At 54.1% G+C, this 25,683-nt stretch overlaps 1 protein-coding gene across 1 annotated transcript in view; it reads left to right on the forward strand.

Annotated features, from left to right (window-relative positions):
* The window catches only part of Zmiz1 (zinc finger MIZ-type containing 1), a 205,787-nt gene that overhangs the window by 71,709 nt on the left and 108,395 nt on the right, over nucleotides 1-25,683 (forward strand). The window contains 1 exon segment of the mRNA XM_052733631.1: nucleotides 6,065-6,144. The gene's annotated coding sequence lies outside the window, so the exon portion shown is untranslated.

Here is a 25,683-nt window from a genome sequence, read left to right on the forward strand (position 1 = left end):
CTCAACCCGACAATCCAATCAGATAGCCGGGATGTGAGCCTCTCCTTCTGAAAGAACAGGGGGAATCCCAGACCTGGCTGACATGCTCCTAGGGAGCAGCAGCACCCCCAGGACAGAGAGTCACCGGGCTCTGGGTGTGCCCTGGCTCAGGGATGGGTGAGCTGACATCACACCCATAATTGGTGCAGGAAGATGCAGAGGCTGAAACACACTGGCACCGTCCAGGGCTGGGCCCCAGGCACCCAGGAAGGCAAGCCCAGCTAGTTTCTGCCATGCACAGTAAAGCAGGTCAGGGATGTCCTTCTCGGCCCACCACCTGCTGCGTGCCATTCTCCTCCTAGAGTTCATCCAGCCATCCAGGCAGCTGCATAGGCATCCCCCCTCCTCCCTAGCAGCTGGCCCAGGTCAGGAAAAGGTGAAAGGCAAAATCTGGACGCAAAGTACAGCAAACAGGGCCCTGGTAGGGAAGGTTGACTTGGTGAGGTGCCTGGGCACACACTGTGGGCTGAAGTGCAATGGCCTTTTCTTCTTTGGTCCTTCAGCTGCCTCTTACAGATTCACTGGCCGCCTATGGAAGGAAGGCTTAGACCACCCTCTAACACCTTGTCTCCCCTTGTCACACCACTGAGGCCACAGGAAAGACACGATTCTATCTAGGCCTGGATGATGATAGACTCTTAGTAAGAACAGGGCTTTCTTTTGTCTGGATTTTATACATCTGGGCTCCACTACTTCCCAGGCACATGTGGCCAGTGTCCCCAAGGGATGCCTGCTAGGGAATGTGATTGCCTGGGGATGGGGGTGGAGGTCATAGGGAATACATTGTCCCCGGTGCCCAAACTTCTTGAACTTCCTGTACCAATTATGGGCATGAAGCCAACCCATCCAGGCCTTTAGCCATTGATGGCCCCAGATGGGGGAACTAAGGTCTGGAAGGATCGGCTGCTTATTTGTGGGCCAAGACTGTCTCCCCTGGCTCCTTAGTTGCCCCCACCTCGGCCACATACACAAACACCCTTACTGTTCCCATGCCCCAGGATACCCCACCTGCCATCCATCCACCTGCCTTCCCACCTCAGCTCAAAATGGGAACGCACTGTCAGGCAGGGAAGCTGCCAGGGGCCCGCCTCCCAGCCCCGCCTCCCAGCCCCGCCTCCCAGCTTGCCTTCCTGGGCGTCTGTTTTGCTCTTCTCACACTTGCACGTGAGGTGGCCAGGGTCATTTGTTAAAGGAAGGGAATAAGTTACCGAGGGAGAGAATGAGTGAACGACAGTGCCTAGAAGTCAGTTGACAGCTCCCATTTTAAAAACGAGAGCCGAATCCCAGTGACCCTCCTCCATGACTGTGTCTTTGGGTTCCTGGCGGCAGTAGAGCGTGAACCCGAGCTTCATAGGATTCTCTCCTGTGGGTAGTTCCTGCCAATGTTCACTTCTCCGAACACAACCCGGAACATCCCGTGATGCTCAGAGGTGTCTACAAGGGCCCAGGAGGCAGGTAACGTCCCGGGTTTGCAGCTGTGCCCTGCCCAGCAGGTCAGCCCACTGTTTCTACACCTGCTTTGATGCAGGACACGGTGTGACAGCAGCAGCTGGTTGAGTCTGTACGCAGTTCTTAGACCAAAGACCTGCTAATGGTTATTCTCAGGCATCCCTGCCCATGAGTTCCCAACCTGAGCCGCCAGCCCACCTGCCTGTCACCTGGAGGCCAGTGAGGTGCAGCGGCAGCAGAAATTCTGAGTGCCCCAACCCCCAGGGTCCAGCTCCGCCCTGCCCGGAATGAGGACAGCCAAGTCCTCCCTAGTGGCCTTCATGGCCCAAACTATAGATAACTTCTAAGCCAAGTTCTAATTATGCAAGAAGAAACACCAAATGTTCTGGAAGCTCTGGAAAGATCTTGGGCAGGAAGGGACACCTCTGTGAAGGCAGCATTAGTCATCAGGTGGTTCTTCAGGGAGTGGAGATGACCAGGTCCACAAGGCAGTGGTAGAGATGCTGGAAGTGCAGTGTGAGGTGGGACCTCAAAATCCTGCTCCTTTTGGCCAAAGGCTTCTACCTGCAGATGTATAGTTTCAGGTCTGCTTAATGGGACCTTCTCATTGCAGGGACCAGGACCATGCTAAGGGCTGAGAGGGAGCTGACAGAGTTGTTGAGGAAGGGCCAACAGGTGGGACAGTCCTTGTGGTAGCAGACTGGGCCGCACTGTGTGTGTGTGTGTGTGTGTGTGTGTGTGTGTGTGTGTGTGTGTGTGTGTGTATGAGTGTACTGGTGTCACTTTCTGGCTGGTGTCACTAACCATGAATAATAGGCACTGAGGCTATCAACAGAGATCTCATCCCATACCCTTCTCTGGACGAAGCTAGCCACTGGTAGGAAGTTTGTGGTAGGCCTGTGGGTGGTTCCCGCCAATGCGTACTTCTCCGAGAACATCCTGGAACATCTCTTGTGGGTGCATAGGGGGACGTTTTGAGACAGCTCCAGCTTTCCAGCCAGCAGACCTTGGCTCCCCCTAGCTCTGGAGCCTGAGTCGGGCTATCCCAGTCCAGCTCCCCAACCCACAGCTCAGCTCAGTGAGGGTGAGGTCAGGGAACATGTATTCCAAGAATGCAGGAGGCAGAGCTTCAGATAAGGTTTGGATAACCATCTGGGGTAAATATTTGCCTTTTTTCTGGAGCCAGCCCGGGCCTCCAAAGAGAGACCAAGACTAGAGCCTGGGCTCAGGGTCATCTCAGGGGATGTGTGTCCATGTAAATCTCTCAGGAAATCCCTGTCCCCATGAAGAGTTTGGACCCAAGAGGGGACCCATTCCCCACCCCAGCCTCTGACATAACAGCTCTACAAAGTAGGAGTGGCACAACTGCTCTGTTCAGGTCAGACACCAAGGGTTAGGGGGTAGGGGTGGCAGGGTTCAGGTCTTTGTACCAGGTCAGCTGGGAATGGGCATGCCCACGTGATGGAGGTTCTGCCCCCACTTAGCCACTTGTGAATAGAGCAGTTCCGTACACTGCAAAGGTGCCTTGTCACCATTCTCTGGACTCTTCCTCCACACTTCCTGTCTGGTTCAGCCCTCAAGATTGCAGTCTCGGCAGTAGACAGCCCATACGCTGTAAGGGCTCTCTAGCTACCCTGGGTCCGGGTATGCTCATGTTCAAGATCCTCACCAGCCTGGAGCCTCCCTGGCAGATGAGTTGTTGGAGGAAAAGTTAGAAGGGAGGTAGAGGCTCAGAGAGGCTGAGTGACTTGCACCAGGTGACCCAGCAGTAGCAAAGCAGGGACTTAAGCCCAGCCCTACCCATCCCTGCCCCCTGACCTGACCACAGGATTCCAATCCAGATCATGGTCTCCATCAAAACAACCCCCACTTCTTCCTAGGGATCCTTGGAGGAGGTGGGGATGGTAACTTGGCAATGGTTGGGGGACTCTTGTCTTGGCCCTGGGACAGTCGCAGCCCCCAAGTGATCTCTGCCTTATGCAAGACCGACCAGGGTCTGCTCACTCAGGAGCAGTAATGGAGTCTCCAGCAACCGCATTCCCCACTGGGGCTTTGGAATCATGCCTAAGATGGGCGTGGCCCTGTGTGGCCTTCTCTGTGTCACTGATGGAAGCTGCCTTGTGGTTGGAGTCTCGCCCCCCCCCCCCCCCCCCGCAAGGGTCCCCATCCACAGGAAACCAGGGTGAGCTCCTACTGCCCACAGTCCTCCAGGATACCAAAGGCCTTTGAGGAAGAAAACAGTGCCTCTCAGACCTGCTATTTACCCTGTGGTTTGCACTATCTGGGAGCAGCCAAGGACAAGTCACCTCTTGCCTCTGTCCTTGGCCTTACTAGGTGTCCAAGCTCACGCAGCCTGGGAGCCATAGCAGAGGACACTAGCAGGACTGGGTGAGTCAGACACCATGTCTCATCTGTGACCACCACCTCACCCAGGCTCCTGGTACCCGAGCCTTCTGTAGGAGGGGCCTCGGATCCACTTGTTCTGAGCAGGACTACTGAATGACTCCCAGGGCCAGGCTGTTATGTGTATTAGCTCTGTGGTAGCTGTGCGGCCTGAGGCTGTTAGAGAACTTCTCTGGGCCTTGCCTATAAATTAAAGAGCATTTTTCTGAGGCTAATTCCAGCCATCGTGACCCCATACTATGGATTCAATGTCAGCCTCCTGTGTCTGTGTCTTCAGATATAAGGCAGATGCATACCCCTGACCCAGTCCAGAGCTCAAATTCCAATGTCCTTCCCTTGGTACCCTTCCTGGCCTGCTTACCCCTTGGTATAAGTTTAACACTGAGGTAGTAGGGCTATAGGAGATGGGGCCATGTGTCCATGCTGAACCAGATGCCCAAGTGGAAGCCACGTACCCTGAGTGGCAGACCTGGCAGGCGTTGATTCTTAAGGCCTGGGTGACACCAAGTGAGCAAGGCCTTTCCAGCTCTGACTTCTGTCTCCACTGCCAAAATAATCATTTTCTCTTTGTCAGCGGCTCTGCTGGCCAACTAGACTTCAGGGAACGCCTGGGCTGTGGATGACAGGAGGCAGGAGGTTCATTCCCCTTTCCACACCAGCCCAGTTGCTGCTGTGTATGAGATCCTGGTCCTCAGTTTCCTCCTCTGTACAATAGAACGTTGCAGCGACAGCACCCAGGGACTGTTTTATATTCTCAAAGTAACCCATTGGCTGGCCTGGCAGCTCTAGGACTCTCTGCTGTGTGGAACCCTGCACTGGCCCCTATGGGGTGATTCATGTCCCAACTAGCAGACAAGGGTCCACACCCTATACACACGGCCTTACATGGTCTGTGTCTCCAAGCGGGAGGCCTACGTCCCTACAGTTGAGGCAAGGAGGGGAGATGTGTGCCAGGTACGCATCTTTAGAGAGTGGGTGAACTGGGGGCTTGAACCAGGTTCTTCTGATTCGAGACTGTGCCCTAAACCGCAGGGCTCGGGAGTCCCTGGCAGCTGTGCCTGCTGGGCAGTGAGAGAGCCCGGGCCAGGCTGCGTGGCTGGCACCACCTGTCCCGCCATCAGCCAGGCCTCTGCTCTGAGAGGCATGCCGCCCTGGGGCCAGCATTCTTAGGACTCAGAGGCAAGTGTGCTGGCCCAAGGAAGCACAGTGCTTGCTTCCGACCACAGAACTGCTTTCATAGAGTCTGAACTTGAAGTTGGGGTCTGCATCTCTCACCCTCTCAGAGAGCCTCCTGGGTACCGATGAGCTTCCTGGGCAGTGGTGGGGCGGGGGTAACCAAAGGCCACCCAGTGAAGACAACTTTGCCCCATGCCCTGCCACCAGCAGGGGTAGCTGCTCTGCATTCTGCCCTCTCAGACCTTGGAGCGGCCCCCAACTAGTCTCCCTACCACCTCCTTCTCACCCAAGCTCCTCTGCCTCAGCAGCCACAGGAACTCTTCCCAAACTGGCATGCAGGTCATTCCCGCTCTGCGACTGGTTCTGCCCACTGCTGCTCTGCCCGGCACTCCCTGAGCCCACACCTCTCATTCTCGTGTCCTCTAGACCACGCTTGGTCCCCTACCGTTGGAATCTTCGCTCATACTGTTCCTTCCGCCCAGACGCTGTTCCCCGTCTCCTGGTCTGCCTTTCCATTCACCTTCCTGAAGAGGCCACTCCACCCTTTGAGTCTCTGCAGGGGCCGCCCCTGCTCTTGTTCTGGATGTGAGATGCTACTTAGGTTTGCCGTGCTTCGTTCGTGCTTCGTTCTGAGCTGTTGAAGCAGCAACCGCTATCACAGCTTGGGGGTTCTGTGCATGCCGTGTTCATGGGGTGAATGGTGTGAGCATCACCACTTCCTCTTGGATCCTCTAGAGGGAGAGAGAGAGAGAGAGAGAGAGAGAGAGAGAGAGAGAGAGAGAGAGAGAGATCCATTGTACAGGGAAACTGAAGTCTACAGAAACACAGAAACGGGGTGTCAGGACCTGCCTACATCACCCCATGACACCCCTTGGTGCTCCCATCTGTCAGTTGGTTCTGCCTGTTAAGTTCTCCCTTTGGTAACAGTTGTGGTAGTGTGATCAGCCTGGCAGGCCCTGCGGGAGCCGGACACACTAACCGTTCCCTCTCGTTGCAGGAGGATGGACCTTGAGTGAAGTGGAGGGGCTGTGAGCTGCCGACCAGTGCAGGGACGCGAGCGGCTCTTGGCTCACGGAGGTAGGTGCATGTTTCTGCTGAGAGCTCCCGGAAGCAGATGAGCGGCAGGGCTGGGGGTCCTAGGTTGGTCTCAGCCACACTGGGGCTTCCCAGCCCTCACAGTGGGGTCCGGTGCCACCACCTTTGCTGGATGTCATTGTGTCCTGACAAGTGCTCCCTATAGTTTATGCCCCACGGCCTCTGCCTTGATGTTTCTCAAGTAGCCGCTGAGACAGGGTGGAGAGTGCTGGGACGCAAGCCTGGCATATTCCCAGCCTTGGCACGGTGGTACTTATAAGCACACTGGTGACCCTGAGCCCCACTGGGACACAGGACCCATTGGAGGACACCATAGGAGGGTGACCTGGATAGCAGAGAGGCATGCTCACTGCCATGAGTCACCAGCCTGCCACAGTGAGCACTGCTAACTTCAGAGCCCGACTCTGGCACTTGTCCACTGCAACCTTGAGCAATTGCACTATACTTTGCTTTAACTGTCTGTCAAATGGGAATGGCATGATAAGGGATGTATGCAGCATATTGCCTATTTCCTCAGGGATGCTGGGACTCCCTCCCAATTATCCCCTTCCTCTGAGGACCTGTCAGTGCCAGGATGGGCACAGACAGACCACCTGGCCTGATGGAGAACTTAGGTCCCTCAGGGAGCTCCTAAGAATGACAGGGACCAAACCTTAGGATTGAGCTGGCCTAGACACCAGGGTGTCTCATCCCAGGATGGCATTTCAGGGTTGATCACACTTGGCTCTACACCAAAGGGTACCTGTGTAATCTCTATTTACTCCTTGGCTCTCAACCCAGAGGGTTCAGAAACCATACACAGATGCTCATTGGCTCAGAGCCCTTTGTCTCAGGGCACCATGGCCCTGGGCCACTTTGGGAGAGTAGAGAGAGACTCCCTGCCCAACTGCCTGAAGCTTTTCAGTGGAGTATGATGTTCCAGGAGTCCCAGGGCAGGACCAGCAAGCAGCAGTTCAATTGGGGACCTGGGCTGTGGCCCCATCTGCTGCAGGAACCCCAAATTTCTGCTTCTCAACTGTGTGACTGTAGGTGGGTCAAATCTCTATAGCAAGAGTGAGTGTTCTTATTCCAAAATGAACATAAGCATCACCATCATGGCAGACAGGCCTGCTAGGATGCTTAGGAGCCTCTGGTGGTGTGTTGTTTTGGCTCTTCTGGTACCTGGGTTGTACTCTTGGAACACACACTCCCCCCCCCCCCCCCCCCGTGAGATCCCTTAGAGGAGGTTGGTGTAATGACTTGTTTCCCAGAGACTCTGTAGTTAAGAAACCCATTGAGCTGTAGGTGGTGGAGAGGGATTTGAACTGAGGTCTGTAGGAATTAAGCAACATGTAATGTCAGAGGACAGAGACCAGGAAGGGTCTACGTAGATGCAGGGAAAGCCACCTCCAGCGCTGCCTCCTCAGCCTCCCTGTGCTGCCTCTGAAGCCAGGGGCTTTGCCCCCCTCCCCGGCAGGCTGCACATACCTCTCTCTGATAGAGCTAGCCACATTGCTCCTCTCTCTCTGCAGTGGGGCCTATCAGCAGTCCAGTTCGGCTAGAGGAATCCATGCTGACTGCTAGGTAACCCTTTTGACTCTCCTTCACGGTGGGTTCTCTTTTCGGATGTTTTTCAAGGTAATTCATTTCCTTTCCCGAAATTGCCAGTGGCAGAGCATTAGGCAGCTGGTAATTAATCATGGGAATGGCTTCAAGTTTATTCTTTAAAAAAAAAGAAAAAAAGAAAGAAAGAAAGAAAAAGAAAAGTGAGGAACAGAAAGCCTTGGTGGAAAAAGAAAAGAAACCCTTTCCAAGGTAGGGCTGGTAATCAATACCTCTGTGTCCTAGAAACGGCGAATGGGGGTGGCAGCCAGGAGCTGTGGTCAGCACCTGCAGCAGGGAGGAGTCTCATTCTTGGCCATCACCCAGGTGACCCTGGGAAGTCACTGCCTCCCTCTGAACTCAGGTTCGTCACTGGAAAGTAGGTTAAGGTTAGATGCTGATAAGACAAGTGTGTTCATGACTGTGACCCAGTGCCCAGCACACTGTGGCTGCCCCAGAGATGTTACTGAGTGACTAGACCAGCCGACATCAGTGAAATGGCGGCACAGGCTGTATAGTTCTACAGGATGGAGTGACAGCAGGGTGATGGGACCCTTTAGTCACTTTCTAAATGACAGAAGCACAGTTCGGCTCAGTGGACTTGGGGCATGAGGGTCAGAGCCCCTTGGGCTCTTCATCTTCAACCTTCTAGGAGTCTGAGCTATCAAGAGAGCGTGATTGCTGGAGTTGGGGTATTGGGGGCATTCAGGCTGTGGGAACGTGATGCTCTCCACAGTGGACCCTGGAGAAGGGCCGCAGGAAGATCACCCTGGGAGAATGCAACACCACAGTTACCGCAGCTTGGACTCGCCCCGTGGCCTGGGTACCAGAACTGAACAGAGTGGGAGGAAGGCCTAAGCCCCTGAGGCTGGGCTGGGGTGAACAGGCTATGCACTGGGTAGTCCTGGAATAGTGTCTGCATCTTAGAGGCAGGGTCTCAGACCTAGGCCCCACCTGCTGGTCAGATCTAGTGTGACTTGACACCATCTCTGTCTCCACCCCCAGCCCCACCCCCGACCCCCAGTGACTGCATTGTCTCCGTCTTTCTCCATGGCTCTCCTTTGCCAAGCACACATGGCCTTCTCTTCCCTAGCACGGCACTCTCCCCAGGCTGGCCAGCTGAGCCCAGTCCCTCCTCACCTCTGCTCTCCTTCATCACCAGAGCCGCTCTGTGCCAGGCGCCCATCAGTTCCTCTGCTCTGTCCTTCTCCTCCAGTCCCAGAGAGCTGACACCTCCTGAGGTCCTGAACTTCTGGTCTTGACCTGGCTTATCTGGTTCTGTTTCTCCCTTGAAGCAGGTATTTGAAGAAGCTGGTATGCAAAACCAGGAAGGGTTGCTCCTGGCCAAGGGCCATAGTGCAAGGCCCAGCACGGGTCTACAGGGCAACGTCACCATTCACAAAGGCTAGGAAGCAGCGTTGCCTGTGTGACTGGGGGTAGGACTGCACTATCCTCTCCCTGGAGTTTGGGACCTGCCATGCTGGCCACTTGGAATGGAAAAGGATCTTCTAGCCCAGATGAAGACACGGGGCCCACACCTACTGGCAGGGTCTTCAGAAACCTGGCATTTCCCTGCAGCATTATTGAAATTTTTGCTATAATTAGAAGTGAGGTGTGCAGGCACCGGCTGCCTGGTGGGAGTGTGTGTGTGCTCATGAATAAATAAATTGTCCTCTCCCAAGGGAAGGAGAGCTGGAGGGTGAGCTCCCAGAGAACTACAGGCCTAGGAGTGTCAGTGACCTGGTCACTTTCCGGAGAGTCTCTGGCTAGGTATCTTCTTGGAAATGCCTACTGTGTGCCTGGCATAGTCAGCCTGTCGTGGTAGCTGCTTCCATCTGGCCACTGTCCCTTTTCCTAGCCACATTACAGACCAGCCTCTACCAGTGCCCTAGGCTAGAGCACCACTACCTCTCACTGTACCTTCCCACACTGCACCACGGTTCATAGCCTGCGATGTCCCCTTCCAGATTGTGTGTACTGACCTCTTAGGTGCCTGCTTCAATCCGTGCTTCCTGTATGAGGTGAGATTAGACCTCTGTCTCTGAAGGACCCCGAGCACTTGCTCTGTCTTCCGAAATCCAGGTTCTTCCTCTCCTGTGCCCTCATCACAGCCCCGTGGGGGCCTGCCACATTGTTTCCCATTGATCGTGTATCGGAATGATAATCTATGGGGTTCACAGGGCAGATGTTTTACATCTGTTTTTCATATCGAGTCTTCTCAATCTGGCGTGTACTTGCTAAGTACACACAGCTCTCACTGTTCAGCCACCACTGTGGCTCTTGACACAGCAGCCAGCGCAGACTTGGAGGGTCTGGCTTTCCTCAGTTAGGGCTTGGAGGGTCTGGCTTTCCTCAGTTAGCAGGGAGAACCAAGGCCTGCCTGGCAGAGCATGAGCCTGTGGTCATGAAGGTGGATGAGGCCAGCAGGGTTAGGGCTGAAATGCTTGGGATAGAAACACACTATGTCTAGAGGGGAGATGTGTGGACTCTGTCCCATCTCCCACAGTGAGCTCAGGTGAGTGGGGACTGTCCTCCTAGCCCCAAACAACCATTACTGGCATGGACCCATGCCTCTGGTCTTGCCCCTCATCCCTTCCAGCTTCTAAATAGGGGGCTTAGAGAGTCGAGACTTGACCTCCCAGGAAAGGAGGACATCTGACCTCCATGCCTCTCAACTCAAACAAGCACTCTAAAATTGCAGAGATGTTCCGAGGGTGTGCCCTCCTCTCAGGCGCCTGGGAGGGTGGAGGATGCTGGTGTCATGGAAGACTTCGTGAGCCAAAGGGGGAGAAGGGAACTCACTTCTTGGGGTCAGGGTCAGCCCTGCTAGCCTGAGTGGGGGGCGCTTTCTAGAAGCGGGGTATTTCCCACGTCAGGCTGGCAGCCGAGCCCCTTTTCTTCTTAGATACCATCAAGCCCCTCCCCCTGCACTGGGGCTGCATGCACCAGTTCTGCTCAGCTCTCCTCTGCTCGGGCAGTGTGGTGGGCCATGGAAGGTTCAGGTGCTGCCTCGCTCCGAAGGGCCTCCTCTGGGCCTGCCTCTTTTCACGGTTCAGTGTATGCTGAGCTGAAACCCCCTCCCTTCGCCTCCCTGCCCACTGAGAGTCCCAGACCCTGCTTCTAAAGCCCTTGAACCCCAATCCCTTGGCTTTTCCTTGCTTTTGTTCCTTTAAGCCAGCTGTCTGTTTTCTCCTTTCAGGTACTAGGGATTTAGCCCAGGGCCTTGTCCATGCTAGGTAAGCAGCCTACCATGGTCTACCAAGGAGCTACACTCCAAGCCCTTTATTTTATTTATTTTTATTTTTATTTTTTTTTAGATTTTTTGTTTGTTTGTTTGTGTGGTTTTTTTTTTGTTTTTTTTGTTTGTTTTTTGTTTTTTTGTTGTTTTTTTTTTTGTGTGTGTGTGTGTGTGTGTGTGTGTGTGTGTGTGTGTGTGTGTGTGTGTGTTTTCTTCCTGCTCTGCCAGGCAGGCCTCAAACTTTGCTGTCTAGTGCAGACAGGCTTGACTTTGTCATCTTCTAGCCTCTTGGGTAAAGGCAATTACCGCTCTGAGCCACATTCTCAACATGGTTCTTGGCACTCCAGTGCTAAGGGGTCTCAGGAGGCCCATATGCCTCAGTTTCCCAGGGATGGCAACAAGGCTTCATCTGTTAAGCTCTTTCAGTGCTTGGAGGACTGGGTTAAGAAGGGTTCTGAGGCTGTGTGTAGGCTCTGTAGGAAACAGTATTGGTAGTCCAAGGCACACATCTGCCTGTCCAGCTCCTGCTTCCTAGGGTTGGATCCCTCCATGGGTTCCTCAGTTCTGGTCTATGGCAGTCCAAAGAGAAAGAAGGGGCAGTGGCCTCTACGTGGTCCCAATGGCATCCATTCACTCTGGCTGCCCAGGTGACTCTGCCCCCAGAGTGCGCTGCTTCATAGAGAGCGGGGCCTTGGGTCCTTCTGAAGCTCACCCCTTACACCTGTGTCTCCCGTCCAGCATGTCTCATCCTCTGCAGTTTGTTTGGAAGGAGCATGTCTCTCCTCCAGGATGTCAGGGACCCTCTGCCCTGTCCCCGAGGCATCTTTGGACACTTCGTTCAGAGCCTGGGGGACTGTTTCAGCTTGATAATCTGTGTGGGTTGCTCCCTCGGTGCCTTGCATCTAGCTACTTGGTAGGACAGTCTAGCTCAGAATGACCCTCCGAGAGGCCCTGTCCCCATCAGACTTCCCCTGGAAGCCCCTCCACCCTGCCTTTCTCTCCAGTGAGGGTCAGTATTCTGTACTCTGCAGTCACCACACTCCTGTGTCCAAAAGCTTTGGGGTGGCAAGGAGTGACCCTGAAAGACTCTGGTGAGCCAGGACATGAAGACAGGGTAGGTTATGTTCTCTTTGTGGATAATCCTTGCATCCTTAGGCTGTGTGTGTGGCTTGTCCTACCCGACCTCAGAGAGGGCTAATACAGATCACCTCAGACTTCCAATGGCTGCTTGGTCCCTGGAAAACTCAATGCCAGTTTTACCCCTGGGTTTGGGGGTGATAGAGGATGTAATGTGACAGCTGGTTAAAATGTGTTTTAAGTTCAAGTCCCTGCTTTGCCACGTAGAAGCCAGGTCAGTGTGAACCGGGTGGCCTGTCTTTGGCTCCCTGCTCATTCCATCCCTGCGCATAGCAACAGCTGAGAAGCACCCATCCATCCCCTCTGTGAACCGGAGACCCTGGACTCCTGTCCCAGCAGAGATACCCCTCCACCAGACAGGACCATTCAGTGAGGTTTCCTCATCATGAAGACATTGCCCTCCACACACACTGCCCACCCTCACCACCACTGTACGTATGCATGCGCATGCGCGCAAGCGCGCGCGCGCGCGCGCGCACACACACACACACACACACACACACACACACACACACACACAGCACTCCTCTTGTGAGCAGGAAATTTTAGGCTGACACTTGAGTATGTTAGCATCACTTTCCGAGCCAGCCAGCATGCAGGGGCCCCCACAGACTTTGGATTAAATGCAAACACTTGGGCTGTCTCTCGGAGTTAGATTCTGTGGACTGCTGTTGAGCTCAGGCCTCTGAAGTGAGTGTGTGTGTGTGTGTGTATGTGTGTGTGTGTGTGTGTGTGTGTGTGTGTGTGTGTGTGTGTGTGTGTTGTGTGTATTTAGAGAGTGTCTCTTCCTGGAAACAAGCCCCTCAGAGCAGAAGTAAGTGATCTCCAGCCTTGAATTCTGGGCAGTGTGATAATTCAGGTGCTTAGATGGTAACACAGGGCCTGAGGGAGAGACACTGTCTGACACCAGACTCTCTGACTTTCCCAGCTTTCCTGGCTCTGCCCCCAGAATGAGCTGACTAGTGCTCAGGCTTCCCTTAGCAGAGGCCTCTAGGCTGTGAAGACAAAGGAAGTTGGAGTACTGGCACCTGTGAAAACAGAGAAAAGACCACAGGGCCGGAGGACAGCCTCCTGGCTCCGGTACCAAGACAGTCACTGCATAGGAGGAGGGGAATAAGAATGAATTTCAAGACTCTACCCTGATGGCTAAATAGTGAGAGCAAGTGACTTGTCCAAGACCACTGGACAAGTGGTCTATTTTTTTTTGTTGTTGTTGTTGTTTTTGTTTTGTTTTTTGAGACAGGGTTTGTCTTTGTAGCCCTGGCCATCCTGGAACTCACTATGTAGACCAGACTGGCCTTGAACTCACAGAGATCCTCCTATCTTGCCTCCCAAGTGCTGGGATTAAAGGCATGAGCTGCCAGCATCTGGCCACTGAACCCAAATTTAAGGCCCAATCTTCGCTGTTAATCATGGCATCACAGTGTGGTGTGCGTGCGACTGCTTAAAACTATGTGGTGTGTGCTGGGGAGCCTTACTGGTAGTTGTATCAATTAATACTTGCTTCAATTACTTTGCATGCACCGTCTAATTTAAACTTCATGGACGTTTGTTTTAAGCCCGGAGTGAAGGTGCGCACCTGCAATTCAAGCATCCATGACACCAAACCAGGATCACCTCAAGTTTGAGGCCAGCTTGGGCTATGAAGCCAACGCTGCTCTGGGAAACTAAACAAAGCACCACAACCACAAATGGTCTGTAAAGTAAGGAACTGATAGGCTAAGTACTCCACCCATGGCCACACACCCACTGGCAGGTGGGGCCAGAATGTGAGCTGGCCCCACCTGACTTTCAAGTCTGAGCCCTCGGCCTTGAGTGTAGGCATAGGGAGCCACTCCAAGCTTTGCAGGGACAGAGATCCCTGCCAGCCTCCAAGATGGCAGGGGACTGCTTGGAGGTCTACGGCAGTGTTGTCTGTAGAGGACCCGGGCTCTTCCTCATTCTCAGACCATAGGGAGAGGGAGAATGGCACCCCCTCATCCAGTGGGTCCAGACTCAGCCAGGAATGCCCAAATGGCCAGCATACCCCATGCTACCCGCTGTGGCATAGGCCACCCAGTTGGGAGCCTTCTTGACGTCTCCTAGGATAGTTAATGAACCCAGTTTACTATAGCTGCTGAAACAAAGTGAGTCCGTGATAGGGCTGCCTGGGACCCACAGGCTGGCTGTCCCTCCTATGACAGGGACAGAGATAGGCCATCTGAACTGGGTAGAACATGAGCCATCAGGAGGAAAGCCAAAGCTAGTCCCGTAGCTGAGCACTGGGGTGTAACTCCATAGGGGCTCATAGGAGGCATGTCATGGGACAAGGCCCTCTAGGCACATCTTTGTTTAATGGGCAGTGGGGAGCCAGTGAAAATGCGGTTAGTAGAAGAACATGAGGCCACTTCTCTCTAGGTTTCCATGGGAGGATGTCTGTGTTGGAGATCCCTTCTGTAGCCGAGTTGCCCTTTTGCAAGCCTGGCCTTTAAAATGCAAGTCCGGTGAGAGAGGGAATTAGCGTGTTCAAATTGTTCATCAGAAATGGGATGACAGGATGGTGCAGAGCCCCTTGAGCAAGCCAAGTGGAGAATTCTGGAGATGTTAAGGACCAAGGACTCTGAGGAGGCAACCATCCATGTCTTCAGCGTCCTATACCTCCTGCATGGGAGGAAATGAAGGCCTGGGGCCGGCAAGGGTTTGTCTGAAGAAACCCAGGGTCCTTGCAGTAAATGCATAGCTCTGACCTGTACCTGCCATAGCTCCAGTCTGCACCCGCTCTCCTGAGGGAGGCCTCTTCCGGCACGTCTCTGCTCTCTAGCCAAAGGGAGAAGACGATGTGTGAGACCAGGAGTGGTTCACCAGGATCAGAACAAGAGCATCCTCGGGGAGACAGTGGGACCCTTCTCTTGTTCCTAGACATGGAGGCCGCCATGTCCGGCCTGTTGCAAGTATGCAGTGGTCAGCTGGCAGGGCTGTCATCAATCTGGGTTGCAGTCCATGGAGTGGTCATGAGTGCTGAGCTGCTAGCAGCGTACAGTGTGTTGGGTACCCATGACTCGAGCTGCCCGAGTCCATGTGCAGCCCAGCCTGCGCACACTGCCTAGCAGGACCTGTGAAATGAAAACATGCTGTTTCCTGCTGAAGGCCAACACAGGGCTGGGCTCCATGTGGCCTTGGCAAGCTGGCCCCCGATCTCAGGAAGCCCCGCGCCCCGCCCCCCGCCCCCAGCAGTGCCACAAAAACAGTGGAAAAGTGAGCCTGCTCCAAGGCTGTTTCCACTGTAAACAGTGGCTCTTCAGCTGTCCCCAGCCTCCTGAGTCAGGGCCAGACTCCTCCACCCTGCCTGGGAAGGACCTCGGCCGCCCTCTGTCCCAACAGAGGCGCACTCACGGAAGCAGCTCTCTGTACCTTACTTATAGTTTAGATTCAACATGCCATAGACCCCTTAGTCTTCACACGCAGCCTGTGAAGTGAGAAGGTGGAGGCCAGGGAGCCCAGCCGTGCACAGAGAAGTACAGAGCATTTGACCAATGTCACACAGCGAAGACGAGACTGACCCGGTCTTTGGTCCTCCCAGAAGCACCTGTCCGAGCCTACGGGTCTCAGGGAAAGAGTCCGTGTGCCATTCACTCACGGCCAGATGCGACTTGAGTTTCATTGACTTTATCCCATAAATGCAGGAAGTCAGCAGCATTTAGTGGGAGCAACATCTTCGTTTTCAATTTGAATTTTTTTGGGTGGTGGCAGGGGTCACTTACTATTTCTAGATGGAGGGGCTGAGGGCATGTCAGGGCACTCCCCCTTGACAGTGAATTTACCCCTACCCAGACTGGCTAGGATGGGTGCTCCCAAAGATGGAGTGCTATGAGGAGGTACCCCATCCTGCAGAGAAGCCTCTTAGAGAAGGTGGATTTATTTGGGCCTAGGTGCTAGGTACCAAGAGGTTCTGCTTTGCAGTTTGACACCTGGTTATCTGTGCAGTGAAGGTTCCTGTGGGTCCCCCTAGAGCCCACTAGGCTGGGTCTCTTAGCTGACTACAGTACACGACCATGCCGTCTTTCACTCACTTGGTCCAGAAGCCAATGCTGAGTGTCTCCTGTATACAAAATGTTAGAAAAGCCAAAGAGCTAGGGCCCCTACACCTGCTCCCCGCATCACCCTTCTACCCTAGAAGCCCAGCCAGCCCCCTCTTTGAGATTCTCACCAAGCCAGATCTGGAGGCCAGCTGGGCTGTGGGAGCAGCAGAGGTCCCAGGAGGAGCTATCTCCGGTCCCCTCCACCCACCGACGTCCTTGGTGGCCCTAAGACAGCTTTATGGAGGACAGATTGAGGCTGTCTCCCTCCTGGCAGGTTTATTTCTTCATTTTTCAAGCCCTGCTCTGGTTTTTCCACCTTGGCCTCCCTGCCCCCACTGGCTCCCTGGCAAACTTCCTCTGCCTCCCCCTCATCTGTCAGCCTGGCTAGGCAGAGGGCCACTGGCCTCCCAGGTGACTGAGTTATGGGAAAGGCAGGCTAGGCTCTGCAGGAATGCTTTTGGCCTCCTGCCTTCAGAAGGATGGGGGGAGGCTGGAAGAGTGGCAAATGCGGGCCACGGATCCCTGGTATGACTCCAGCCCTTCAAAACAGCCCTACCTGCTGACCAGGCCCGCCCTGCTCGGGCCTCAGTTTCCCTTCCTGAGGAATGGGCAGGCCCAGAGCCAAAGGACGGCAAGGTGTCAGAGCAGCTGACTACTGACTCATCGTGGGAAATTTCCTAAGCATTGCTGTCTCTGAGCTGCAGTCAGAGACGCACGTGGAGGGGGAAGAAAAGGGAGGTACATATGTATAAAGAGCCTACTGGGTGCAGTCCCTCCGCCCCAGCAGTAGCCTAAAGAGATAGCTGCTGGTAGCAATAGGTCGGAATTATTTTGGCAGATGGGTGGGTTTTGTTTGTTTCTTTGTTTGTTGTTAGAGTGTTGTTGTTGTTGTGTTTTTTAAAGACAGTCTTGTTATGTAGCCCAAGCTGGACTCAGAGTCAGTATATAGCCCAGGATAGCCCCTCCCCAACCTCCTAGCAGTCCAACTGTCTCAGCTTCTGAGTGTCCGGATTACAGGCTTGTGTGGCTTGCCAGCCTCAGCTCCAAGTCTCTAGAAGACAGGGGTTCTGAATCTCTGGGGACTACAGAGGGTTAGACAATGAAGTGGGTCCCCAAAAGAGCTGAGGGGGTGTGGGGGGACTTGATTGTCCCAAAGGGAGACCAGAGAAGGGAGCAGAGCCGCCTGAGGTCACACAGCTAGAAGTAGAGCCCTGTTCTGCCCGGCTCCTCCACCCTACTTGCTCTCTGTGGCGTCAAGCCACTTCTCATCTGACGGTTGGCAAGGAGGCCCTCCGCTCCAGCTGCCGTGGCCCGGCCCGTGCTTGCCATGACGGACTGAAAGCTTGGTGGCCTCAAGGCTTGTCCCTTTCTTACAAGTCAGTGTCTGACCCTCAGCTAGTCAGGCCCCCACCTGCTGTCTCTTCCCCGGGAAGGAGGGGTTGGAGGGGAACCCCCCTCCCCACCCTGCCACGCTGCTCTTGCTCTCCAGCTCATGGGAATGAAAAACACATTGGCTTCATTATCCTCGGATTGAATGAGCAGGGTTGCTATGGCAACAGCCATCTCAGGCCAGCAAGGGGGCAGGGAAGGGGCTGGTGAGACCGAAGCTAGTGGGGACCGGGCAGCGGGTGAGCAGGCACATCGGGTGGGCAGGCCACAGGAACAATTGTCATTTATGCCACCCACCCTCTTTGGAGGCCCCTGGCTTCCAATCAACAATCTCACATGGGGAGAGGCAGGGGGATTGAGAAGGCAGTAGCATCCTTCCCTAACTTGCCCCTCGTTCCTGTCCCTTTCATGGAAGGGTGCCAGGATGGTGGCAGGCCCATATCCAGAGCCACTCAGTGGACCTACTTCCCAGCAGAGACCAGCCCGGGGGCTCCATGAGCCTCCTGGGTGCATGGTTAGAGGAAGTGATAGATTATGATAGCTCAGAAAGCTGCCAACTTAACTGTTCTGGGAGGCTGGCTCTCCAGATATGAATAAGACAAGGCAGGAGATGGTGGCTAGGAGGTGGCTTCTCAGTCCAGCCCTCAGCGAATTCATCCCCTGACCCTGACCCTTTTAGAGCCAAATATCCTGGTGCCCATGAGGGCCCTTCCCTACCTGGGGCCTGGATGCACCCTCCCTTCCACCCCACAAATAGCCACACCCAGATAAGCCCCGTCCTACCATCCTGTGCTCAGCCTAGCCCAAAGGTGACTAGCTGTAGCCTTTGCTTCTCTAACGAACTCCAGCCGTTCATCCTGAGGAACCCCAAGCAATCAATGCCATTCTGTCTTATCAGGAAGCCTCAGATGTCCCTTCCGTGGGATCCAGACACAGAGATCACCACCAAAGCCTTGCTTCCAGGGACTGTGCCCACGGGACAGTGACATCAGACAGAACCACTCAGAACCCCGCTGCTGACCCCATTTGGATGCACCACCCTGGCCAGGCCCCCCTTGTGCACACACCACAGCTCTCACAGCCCAGCTCCGCCCCCACCTCTCTGTCCTGCCTCTTACTATGTTAACTTCAATGAGAAACCGAGGCTTGGGAGGGAAATGATTTGTCCAGGGCCACGGTGTGTGTTTGTGTGTGTGTGTGTGTGTGTGTGTGTGTGTGTGTGTGTGTGTGTGTGTATGTATGTATGTGTGTGCGCACAGATGGGAGATCTGGGCAGCACAGCCTGATATGGGACATCACTTTTCCAAGCCAGGCCCTTAGTGCCCATCGTGATGAGCCAAGAGACCTCATGGTCTTAGATCCAGAGCCAGCCTTCTCCAGGGCTGGTGACAGCTTCCCTACCAGGACTGATTGCAGGTGATAGCCCTGCCGGTACCAGGTTTGAGAGTTCTTTGGTGACCAACCATTCCTGGTGGGGAGGAACCATTGTGGGTGATCCAGGTCTGAATTCTTTTTTCTCTGAGCCCTAACAAGGGGGGCAGTCCTGTGGCCCCACCCACACATGGGCATGTGACTTCTAAGGAGATAGGCAGTGGGGAGGGGGGAGGTGCCAGAATCAGTGGATGGCCTATAGATGCCCGCCCTTCTGCCAAGTCGGGTATAGCTAAGGGAAAGACTGCAGAGAGGCCACTCAGGGTTCCCAAGCCAGTTGCAAACCCATCCCAGAGGCTGTTCTCAAGTACAGGCTCTGGGGCCCATCTAGGGACGCCTGGGACAGGCCAGAAATCAGTGCACCTGACTGTGCCCCTGGGTCTGGCCACCCTGCCTCAAGATCCGAGGCCTGTGCCTTGAGTCTTCCTGGCTGAGGCTCCATCCCCTAGCCTCAGACCAAGTGACAAGCCTTGACTGACCCTCCCTGGGCCCTGTCCATCATCTTTTCTCTCCCCACAGTCCCCATTCCCCATGGCATCTCCCCCTGCTGTTGACCTCCCGTGACTCCATGGCTGTGCATCGTGGGCCCTCCTCCTAGTCACCACCAGGGCTACAGCCCAGCTCCGCACCCACAGGCCTTTGGAGGGTGGTTGTTGGGCAAACCTGTCATTTTCCCAGCTGGGGATTATAGGTTTGGGGCTTAGGGCGTCTGGGGGAGGAGGAGCCAGGACTCTGGGGTCATGCCAGAGAGATACACCTCACAGGAAGAGGGATGGGGAGTGGTGCTGTTTGGGCCTGGCTGAGGATTCCTGCAACTTGACTGGTGTGTGTGTGTGTGTGTGTGTGTGTGTGTGTGTGTGTGTGTGTGTGTGTGTGTGTTTACACCTCTCCTGAAGGTCAGGGCCTCTCTTTACTCTCATGATTTAATCCTCTCAGTGAGCCCAAGGACAAACCTAGCTTCAGATTTCCCAGATTTGAAAAAGACAGAACTCTGTATGGTAAGTGACTCAGTCAGTAAAGCCCTTGCCCTGAAAGCCTGAGGACCTGAATTCAGATCCCAGGAACCCACATAAAAAACCAGACACGGTGTTACGTACTTGTGATCCCAGCTGTGCTGAGAAGAAAAGCAGAGACAGACTAGAGTTCCCTAACCACTAGCCTAGGCTGTTGGCAAAGTTCCAGGCCAGTGAACACTCTTCTCAAACAAAAGGTTGGGGGTACCTGAGGAGTGACACCCAAGATTGCCCTCTGACCTACACATATAAATAAATGCACACCCATCTACACATCTGTCTAGCACATGCACACACACACACACACACCTACACATCTGTACACACGCACACACACACATTTACACATCTGTATAGACATACATCTACATAGCTGTATACACACACACCTACACCTCTGTACATGCACACACACATATCTACACATCTGTACACACATCTACACATCTATCCAGCACATGCATGCACGCACACACACACCTACACATCTGTACACACACACACACACACACACATCTACATATCCGTATACACACACACACACGCACACACACACACACACACACACACACACACACACACACACACACACACACATATCTACACAAAGACAAAACTTAGGAAGGGCATCAGACTAATCAGACCGGCCTGCTATACAACAGGTTAAAGCAGAGCCAAGATTGGTGCCCAATAGGCAGCCTCCTGCTGGTCTCTCTCAGCATCCCAAGATGCTGGGGAAGCCTGTCCCTGACTGGTTGACCTCACCTGGATTGTGCCTCTCCTTCCACTCTCTGGTCTCAGGCATGGAGAGCGAGCATGGAGGAGACAGTGTGAACTGCACTCCATGCAATCAGAAGAACCTCCCGGTGGTCCATCAGTACAAATTAGAGTAGGTCTACACACCTGTGAGGTGACCCAGCCCTCGAAAGGATCCAGGTAAAATATATATGTATGCCAGTGATAGGGGCTGAGGACCCCTAAGGGGCTTGAGGACTTGAAGAATTCATGTCTCAAGGAACATGGTAGAATGGTTCTGAGCGCCGGACCTCTCGACTCAGACAGACCTCTGTGCTCAAATCTGGGACCCAAGTCATGTAAGAGACTCTTGGAGGCTCAACCGTGGGTTATGTGGGTCATGGTAGAAGAGCTGAAGGAGCCGCTGCTGGCTCCTTACTGCTGGTTGACTGTGATGCTTGTTCAGGGGGTGGTCTTTGCTCTGCTGGCTGTTGGTACTTAAGGCCCTGTTCACCATCCGAACAGCAAGGGGTGGAGCAGGGCCGCCAGCATGCTTCAGGCAGCCAGGAGGGGCCTTTGGAGCTCTCCCAGACTACACCACTGGGGAGCCAGCATTTCTGATGGACCGCCACTTCCTGTGTGAACTGGACTTCTGCTGGCAGCCAGAGGGACCTCATGGAGCCAACCCATGACTCCCCACGGGCCCAGGGGAGCAGAGAGCTGGAGGGAACCGAGGCTAGGGGGAGGCCTGCCTGTTCTTGGGAATTCACGACGTGTCTGCTTGTTGCAAGCATCTCGATAAGGAAGATTTGTGGGTGTGATCTGCAATTCTGTTTCCTCTGATGGTTATAAATCAGTGGCACACACATCTTCCATGCAGCATAAGCTGGAGGCTCGCAGGCACACACAGGAGCATGCAGACAGAAGCACACACGAGTACCATCCCTATCTGATGCTCCCTGGAGCATGGCCAAGACTTCTTAAGGGAGTGGGGTACTGTGGAGGAAAAAAACGAGAGTCCCTGACTGCCACCTGTCCGAACAGGGTCCCAGAACCAGAGATACAAGACTGAGATGGGCAGGGTGACTCGTGTGGGAACTTTCATTCAACTCTTGACTCTGCTACTGTGCACTCTTGGCTGTGTGGCTTTTAAAAGTTCCTACCCCAGCTTCCCCATTTCTGAAATGAGGCTACTTATGCTATTACCTCGCAGCGTAGTTGAAAGAATAAAATAAAATACGGTGTACAGAATGCTTAAAACAGCCCAGAATACATAGTGAGTGAGACCTTCGGGAAAGCTTGACCATCCTCATCCATTGGCCCTGTCTGAGCCCCCAGCCCTTCCACTGGGAGCTGTTAACTCTCTGGCCGCTGGATTGTGACCATGAAAGATGCGGTCAGAGGCCCTTCGGATGGGGTGGCCATTGCTGTGCCTGCTGGAGGTGGGCTCAGGGACTGGGGCCTTGCTCTGAAGCCTCCAGGTGTCTCTTCTCTGTGGCCTGTCTTCCTGTGGGAGGACAGTGTGCAGATGTTTAGAGGACCAGGGAAGGCTCTGAGGAGGAAAGCCAAGGGGAGAGTCTAGAAACATCTGTCTCCCTTTCACCATGGCGGAAAAAAGCACTAGCCACATTGTCTCTCTTTGTCCCAATTCTCCTGCCTTTTCCTGTGGGAAGGGGCCTTGGAGAGGGGCAGGTGTGAGTCACGGCTGTGCCATGCACTTGCTGGGTGGCCTTGGGCAGGTCATATAATCCCTCCACTCCTTCCAGTGAGGGATGGTTGTTCCTGCCTTGCCCGGCAGCTGGAGAGCGTGTTAAATGAGATACCGCATGTCAAGCCCTTAGCCCGGCGCCCCGGTGGTGGCCTCAGGATAAGTGCTCCGCAAATCCCATCGGGGCTCCTTTCCTTCCTCCAGCACCTGATGCACGGATGGCATCTTCTCAGGCCAGACCTTGTAATATTTCTCTCTGGGGAAAAAAAAAATGAGCTTTAAATCTGGGACATCTAGGAGCAACTGTAGGCAAGCATGGAGAGAGAGGGGAAATGAAACCTGCCCTGCTCCCATGCAGGTCCTCTCACCGTGTCAGAGCGTGAGTGAGTGCCACGCACAAAGCCCAGCTCTTAATGGCCCGCCGCTGCCCCCCACTCCTGCACCTTTACTGCCTCCTGGGGTCCACAGGTGCTATCAATGTGGGCTCCCTTCCAAGCTGCTTCTGGCATTTTTACCTGCTCAGCCATAAAGCCCTGGAAAGCTACGAATCTAGGGCCGAGGAGCCGCTTGCACAAGCGCCGGGCGGGGGAGAGATGGGGAGCGGTGGCTCTGTTTCTGCAGAGCTGGCACTTTTACGCCCCTCTCCCCCAGCTCACTGCTGGGGCAAGCAGGACAGTGAAGCCTTGGCCTCAGATCATTGTCGGGAGCATCCCAGGCCAAGCCTAGTCTCCCTGTCAGAACTTTGGAGGCCGGACTTTTCTGTTACCACGGAAACCAGTCTTCCCTGGAAAGGAAATCAACACTGGTGCTTTGGCTGTTGAGAGGCAGCCCCTCCCAGTGCCTCCCCCCCCCCCCCCAATGAGTTCCCTCCAAAACTGATTGCCCCTGAAAGCACCCAGGCGACAGCATCCCGCCTCCTCCCTGAGCTCAAGGAGATGCCAGAAAATGAGATCTGCCCCTGACCTTGCGTTTTCCACCTCTATTTAAAACATTCCATTGTAGTGCAAGGACGTGTTTTGTTTTTTCTTATTTATCTTCCTCTCCTGCCAGCTGGGGTTCTGAGTCTTTCTCTGCTCTTGTTGACTGGAGCCAGAAGGGAAAGGCCTTCCACCTCTTTCTCCCCTTCAGCTGTCAGGAAAAATAAACAAGCAGCTTTATATTTGGAAAACAGAGGGTCTTGGCCACCAGATTGCTATGTCCGGGGCAGGTCACAGCCTTGGTTGTCCCCCTCCTGCAACAGGGGTTTGAAATCTGACCTGCAGATTTGTAGAGCTGGCGGCGGGGGAGGGCAGGCCTGTCTTTACTCACATAGACTTTTAGAAGTCACTGGAGGGTCACTGTGATTCTCCAGCGGCCAGCAGCACCGGGCCTTAGGAAAGCGGGTTATAAGAAAGAATAGCCAGAAACAATTCCAGAGCTGGCAAGCTGTGAGCAGGGGTACCTCATTCCTACCCTATACTCTACCCACCCAGGTCACAGATGAACCTGAGCCTATGGTGACATTACCAGATCCTCCAAGGAGATTTTTGGTGGGGGGCTGGTGGGTGGGGTTTGAGACAGGGTGTCTCTGTGTAACAGCCTTGGCTGTCCTGGAACTCGCTTTATGGACCAGGCTGGCCTCGAACCCACAGAGACCAGCCTGCCTCTGCTTCCCCAGTGCTGGGATTAAAGGTGTGAGCCACCACACCAGTCTCTGAGGAGAGTTTTGGTGCAGGACCCATTGTCCTCTTTGTGTGCTCCTGAATGGAGACTAAACAAAGCAGGAAGGCAGAGAGAGAGAGAGAGAGAGAACCAGACTAGCTAGAGGGTGGTTAGAGGCTTTTAGGGTTCAGTAGAAGAGGGTGAAGCTATGAAGAGCCCTTGGTCCAAACAGCCACCAGACCCTTCCCCCTTAGAGTGTGGGTCTCCCCACCCCAACTTCTGCTGGGACTTGATGCTCCGTCCTCAGCCTGCCCTATGACCTGTGCCCCCAGGACCCACTTTGTTTTGGTGATCTGCGGAGTTACTTTGTCACCTACAAGTGACTCCCTGTTCCATAAGTAATTTTAAATAAATCCTTTCTTGTCCCTGAACTTCCATGGGAAGCAAACACGCTCCTGCTGGGCTTTTCTCCTTCAGATTTGCAGACAGCATGTGGTCCAGGAAGTGTGCCCATCCATTGGCCAGCAAGGGCCCCAAGCCCCAGCCATGTGAAGCACCAATCTGGGCACGGACGCACAGCAGGGGTCCCCAGGCCTTTGCATCCTCCGTCTAGGTTTGCATGGATCTTCCTGAAGCCCTGTCAGCTCTTGCTATTAGCACGAGGCTCTCAGAATGTAGAGTAAACTAATGAATTACAGCATGATTACACAGCACATAATTAACTTTGTAATTAATATGCAACTGCCACTTAAGCTAAAACACTGCTTATAGAGACATAAGGCAATGGGAAATCACAGGTCAGAAATGGGCTTCGGGATTTTTAGAAGACTAAGCGGAAGTGGGGGATCATGCAAGGCCACAGGGCATGTTAATTAAAAGATGGTGAATGGTGGGAGCCCAGAATGTTTTCATTCTGCACCTTCTTTAACAAAGACCCCTAGCGCTTGCCAGGTTGATCAGCCAGCATTAGCCAAATCAGCCCCTGAGCTTTGTCTTTTCATATACAGGGCAGGCCTTACCTTCTTGCCCACCCTTCCTTGGCCCTTGGAGCCTGGCTGGACCCCTTCCTCCTCCAGAAAGCTTGTGGGGTACCCTGCCTCCAGGGCTCAGCCTCATGCTGGGCATAACCAGCAGGTGTCTGGGCAACTCCCCTGCCTCACCTTTATTTTAGGCTTCAAGAAGTCAGGGGTTCCATGTTCATTTTTACTCGATCTTATCATTCTCTGGCCTACCCCAATGGTTTAAATCTAGAGGATCCCTCAGACATCATCCCACCCAGCCCCCCTCCTCCCACTAGGGCCAGAATCAAGGGACTAAGCATCTAAGCATCTCAGTCACCTGGTAATATGGGCGTGGGCTGAGTAGGAAGCCTCCAAAGAGTCCCTCTCTGCTGTAGAGTGCTACCAGACAAGGAGCCATTGCCCCTGTGGGATTAAGCCAGAGTTCTTGAGGTAAGTTGGTCAGTTACACACACACACACACACACACACACACACACACACACACACACAAACACACGCATATGCACGCACGCGCACACACACACACACACACACACACACACACCAGCTGTGTGTCCTTGGGAAGGTT

The sequence above is a fragment of the Peromyscus californicus genome, unplaced genomic scaffold (genome assembly GCF_007827085.1).
Source record: "Peromyscus californicus insignis strain IS unplaced genomic scaffold, ASM782708v3 Scaffold_12__1_contigs__length_115047231, whole genome shotgun sequence".
NCBI classification, from domain to species: Eukaryota; Metazoa; Chordata; class Mammalia; order Rodentia; family Cricetidae; genus Peromyscus; species Peromyscus californicus.